Consider the following 5,848-nt stretch of genomic DNA (forward strand, 5'->3'; position numbering starts at 1 on the left):
TTTTTTTTTTTTTTTTTTTTTTTTTTGTTTGTTTGTTTTTGTTTTTGTTGGACCACTATGAGGAATAGATACTATATACTGTATTGGATATTGTACTGATACTGTCTTGTTTTTGTTTTGTTCATAAAAAGGGCAGGAATGCATTATGTTGTACTTCATTGATTAATGATGTTGTTTTGTATTCTTGCAAAGAAATAAAGAATTATAAAAAAAGAGAGGGAACGTGTGTTACACGAATGAAGCTTATCCTACATTGGTAAGTATGAATCTTATTCATGAATTGTCTGATGAGAGTGAATTAGAATTTAAAAATCTGTCAAAGTTTGTTAAAGATGATGAATTATGGTGTTATATGTTCAATGAATGCTTACAAGCTAATATCAAAATACAAAAGTCAAAATTTACTTTTAAGAAATTCAGCAAACAGGTTAGGAATTTGATTAAATTGATTAAAGTTTATGATACAATGATATCAGGAGTTCCTGAAAAAAATGTAGTTTGTACTAAGGGGAAAACAGAGACTCAGGTATGTTTGTCTGAGCGGATAGATGATTTGCAGAGTGCAATTCAAATAAAGGATATTCAGTTGTCTGAGTTACAGAATAATGTAAAGTTTAAAACAGAGTCAAGCAAGAGTTTAGAGATTAATAATGCAGACTCTATGAATGTTAATGCAGATTCTATGCAGGAGTCTTTTGTACAAGATAAGCGGTCTATCAAGGTTGATGACCAAGAACAGAAAGGTTTGTTTAAACCAAAATTATCTTTGGTACCAGTTAAGCGGTCTATAGGAAAATATGACCAGGAACATGAAGTTTTGCTTAAAAGAAAAATATTAAATAAAGTTTCAGCATGTAGACATATTTTAGACAAACAAAGGGAAAATGGCATTCAAAGAGTTGCCACGTGTGATGCCACACCCAGAGATGATGAGCTACACGTCACAGGCGGAGCTAAAGGTTCAGAGCAGACAGGAAATGTTATTCCCATTATACATAGTACACAAAGGAAAACTTTGGAAGTAGAAAATACAGAACATATTTCTGAGCAATTTATTCTTTCTTCTTCAAACAATAGTTTGATTGATTTGCCTTATGCCTCAGAAGTCAAACAGATCAGTACATTGACTGTTAATGACAGTTCAATCAATATGACAAACAATGATGAAAATGAGAGGGATGGATTACTTCCATCACCATCAGGATTTAGGGAAAAAGGTTCTGAGTCACCTCCAACATTAAAATATGTGACTTCACTTTTAATAGATGAAAGTGGAAGGCCATGGTTACATGGTTTATTAAATGGAAAGAATATTAAATGGTTAATAGATTTAGGATCTGAACTCAGTTTAACTAAACACAAATTATCTGTGAATATTGATTCTCCAAAATGTAATTTAATTGATTTCAATGGAAAAGAAAATACAGTTGCAGTTAAAGTTTCTGATGTGACTCTCGAAATTCCCGGAATTTTAAAAACAAATATAGACATCTGGTGTTGCCAAAATACAGAGAATATTTTAGGCATGGATGTGATTAGTAAATTAGATTGGATTATTGATTTAAGTAATTCTACTATATGGAAAGATTCATCTAGGCCCAAATCTATGTTAATAGATTCCTCAAAGTACAATAACGTTGGAAGTATTTGTACAGCAGTCGCTGACATGTCTTCAGATTTTAATTGGCCACACACAGGAACCAATCTCGAATTGGAACAATCGGTTAGAGCACATAAAAGTCTTTGGAGTCAGACCAAAACGGATACAGGTTTGTTTAAAGATATTGAGATAGAAATTGAGGGAAGAGATCCGAAGCCCCAAATTCAAAATAAGTTGCCACAAGAATCAATAGGTCCTGTTTTTGACATTGTACAATCATTTTTACAGCAAGGAATATTAAAGAAGGCACAATCAGTGGTAAATAATTGTATTTGGCCTATCAAGAATGCTGATGATTCGTATTCTATATCAGTTGATGTAAGATCACTGAATAAATGCATTACAAATAACAAACCTATTGTTCCTAATTTAAATTTAATGTCACAAATGGATGCCAAGGCCAAAGTATTTTCAGTACTGGAAATAGCCAATAGTCCTTTTTCAGTACCATTGACAAACAGCTGTCATTATAAACTTGCTTTCAGCTTTGATAAAGAAACTTATGCATTCACTAGAATAATTCCAGGATTAGATATCAGTGATGGTTTAGTACACGAGTGCTTGGAGAAAGTTTTATCAAAATTTTCTAGACCAAAATGTATTTTCCAACATGTGGACAAAATTTTGTTGTCTACACAAAATACAGAGGAACATGTCACTCTGTTGATGGAGTTATTTACTTTGTTACAAACAGCAGGGTTGAAATTGAACACAGAGTCAGTTCAGTTAATGAAAAATAAAGTCAATTTTCTTCATATGCAAATTAGTCAGGGACAGAGACAGTTATCACAGGAAAAAGTTAGAAACATTTCTGCTATTCCAATTCCAACATCTTACAAGGCATTATATCAATTTTTGAGTGAAGTACATTTATGTAAAGAGTTTTTACAGGAATATGATGATAAAGTTAAACCATTAATGGATTTCTTGAAACAAAAAGATGTTGTGTTTGATCAATGGACTCAAACCCAGACAAATGCCTTTGAAATGTTGAAAAAAGATTTGCAGAATGCTGTCTCGTTGCATGCAATTGAAATTGGAATATCTACACCTGTTCTAATGTCTACTAAGATATCTGAGAATTCCATATCAGTGATTTTGTCCCAGGTAAAAGATGGTGAACCGGAAATAATAGGTTTTTTCTCCAGAGGATTGACGAATATGGAAAAGACTTTTGACACAAATATGAAGCAATTGTTAAGTGTTTATTTTGCAGTCAAAGTAACAGAAAAGATTGTGAGATCTAGTAGGATCATATTACAGACACCTTATCGGTCAGTAAAAATTCTTTTAAAGAGAATTCATTCAGGTGAATTATATGACAAATATTGCCCATTTTTTAAAACTTTACAATCTAAACCCATACAGGTAGATGTGATAACAGAACATTCTCAGTTAAATGTATTTAGAAAGCCTGTAAATGGTATTGTTAGAACAAGTGCTGAGAGAGGCTGTGAGCCAGGATTTGTTAATGCTATTAAGAATTGTTCATCAGGTATGTGTTACCCAAAGCATGGTTATACTATTCAGCAAAAATTCTACAGAAAATGCTGAATTAGAAAATGCTAGAAGTACAGTACAACACGCATTACTCTGAAATATTAAAGAGGAGAAGTAAATATATAGTTTGCTTCAATCTTCTAGGGTTGAATTAAAACCTTTTCTTTCATTTGATAAAACAAAGGTTTTATATCATGACAAAAAAAAGAAAAATTGCGTCTTGTTATAGTTTAAATACACAAACTAATAAATTAAGGAGTATTGGTCAGTTTAAGAAAAATAGAGCAAAGTAAGGTAATTAGAAATGTTATTATTAAAATATGTTTAGTATGTCATAATAAAATATTAGAATTTTGGTATGTTCTGAATGAATAAATAAAAGAAGGTATATTTTGCATTTATTTAAATTCAAAATAATGATACTGCATTCTTTTTTAGGATCTGACTTGTAAGTCACCAAAAGGAAGAAATTTTATATTTCTAGACCTTCCAGATGAAAACAAAATATTGAAATTTAAGAATATCAGTTCTGGGAGAAGAATTGACAGAAGAGATTCATTCGTTATAATTATTGTTGTCTTTCTATGTTCAATAAAGTTTTCCAACTTTACAGAGTGCAGCAAGAAGAAGAAGAAAAAAAAACTCTCAAGAGAACCTCTGATAAGAGAGGACATTTTAAAAACAATGGACTTTTGATTTTTTGACTACTGATGAAATAATTTATCCATCAGATATTGCAGTTTTTTATATATTATTTTTATGTGACAAAATATGGTTCTCATATCAAGATGAGATATTTTTTACACATTGATTTTTATAAACACATGTAGTGTATTTTCAGAGTTGAAAGGGTTAAACATCCTTACAATAGAGTCATTCTAGTTAGAGGGAACATCTGGTGTTAATTAAGACAGAGTACATTTTTCTTAAAAGTCATAAAGACAAGTTAGGAGTAACTTTTACATTGTAATATGTAACTATTTAGTTTTGAAATCATCTCACATATATGAACAAATTGAAGTTAAGAAACATATTTTATGTTTAATTTTGACAAGGTTTATGCTAAACATAATTTGGAGGGAAAAAATATGAATCATACATTTTTGAAGTGATATTCATATTTCAAAGTATTGTACAACAATGTTACATTTATGAATTATGAAATTAAGGGGATTGATTTATTTGGTAAAAGAATAAGAAAATAATAAGGGTGAAAATATTTTTTATGGTATATGAAGCAAAAGGTTTATGAAATTCACTTTTCCTTGTATAGAATCAAAATTTGAAAATATACATTCAAGTCAATTAATTTAAGATCTAATTGTATGGATGAATACAAATGTGATGCGTTTGAGGTATGAATGGATTTAGAAATGGATTTAGATTTAGATTCAGATTTAGATTCAGATTTTGATAACAGATTTAAAATGAAAAGATTGTTTAATCATTCATTTTGAGAGGGAATTGTTAGAATATTAAAATTTATATATGGTTTGGGTCTTGAGTATGATTGACTTGCTAATGTATATCATTATATATTCTAGATATGGATAAAGTGAAATGGGTGTATATGTGTATATATATATATGTATGTGTATGTCTGTGTACATATATATGCGTATATATGTATGTATATATATGTATATTTACATATATTTATGTAAAAGTGTTTTTAAAGCTTCATATGCATTTCATGGGAAGTAGTTCTATGTACATTTCACATATGGCTGTAATTTAGAGCCAGTTGATCATTCCCCTCCCCCATTTTAAGAGGTAATGTTACATCCTTGTTTAAAAGACAGAGTTTCAGTATGATACATGTTATTTCTTTATATTACAGTATTTCCTGATTAGGATTATCATTACGTACATTGCATTTTAAACGTATATAATCTATTTACTGATATATGTAGAATTTGGTTTAGAAGATAGGAAACTTGTATTGTATAACTTAAATGGTTTAATACATGGCAGTTTTGCCATCCCAATGGAATGTTTTAGAGACGGTTTTGTATTTCAACATCCTGTTGGATGAGGTGGGAGGGAATTTGCTCATTCAGAATTCGCGGGCTTTCCCTGTAGTACAACAGGGCTCAGTTAAACCATTCTTAATTGGGAAAAGGGTGGGGGTTTTTAGTTTTAGGGGTAGAAAAATACAGACAGGCTATTCTAGAGGGCAGACTTGCAGAGACGCAGACTGACACAGACTTTGGAGGAGGCTGACAAACTTTCTTACACACACACACATACACAAAGATACATTTATCTTCATTTTAAGAATAAGAAACTTATTGATGCTATTTTATATTCTACATTTTGACACTGTTCTTGTAATTTTTTGCTATTTTTATTATTAAATCGATTTTGGTATTTTTACACGAGAACTGAACGGATTTTCTTGGAACTTTCCTCATCAATATGAATTATTGAAATATAGTTATTAATACAGTAATAACTCAATTTCTACAGGGACGCAGAAGTCCATCGAAGGAGAATGCCCTTCTTGGGATAATAAAGCAAAAAGTGCTACCAGGAGTTTGGAGTAGCGAGACCTCTGGTCCTCCTCCTGAATGCCAAGAAGAGCCAGCTCCGGGGACTGGGGAAGGGACAAGCCAAGTCGCTCATTAATATTGTTGAACACTGCAGTCCAGAAGCTGGCCACTACCGGGCAGCTCCAAAACATATGAT

The 5,848-nt window shown here is 31.1% G+C and overlaps 1 long non-coding RNA gene across 1 annotated transcript; it reads left to right on the forward strand.

Annotated features, from left to right (window-relative positions):
- The first annotated feature begins 218 nt into the window (after positions 1–218).
- LOC143924639 (uncharacterized) lies at positions 219–5,536 on the forward strand. The gene is made up of 2 exons (XR_013261898.1): positions 219–256; positions 3,599–5,536. It is a non-coding gene; the product is annotated as an uncharacterized LOC143924639 (long non-coding RNA).
- The last annotated feature ends 312 nt before the right edge of the window (positions 5,537–5,848 follow it).

This window comes from Lithobates pipiens, unplaced genomic scaffold (genome assembly GCF_037356315.1).
Source record: "Lithobates pipiens isolate NorthernLeopardFrog02 unplaced genomic scaffold, aLitPip1_a1.2 Scaffold_22, whole genome shotgun sequence".
Classification (NCBI taxonomy): Eukaryota; Metazoa; Chordata; class Amphibia; order Anura; family Ranidae; genus Lithobates; species Lithobates pipiens.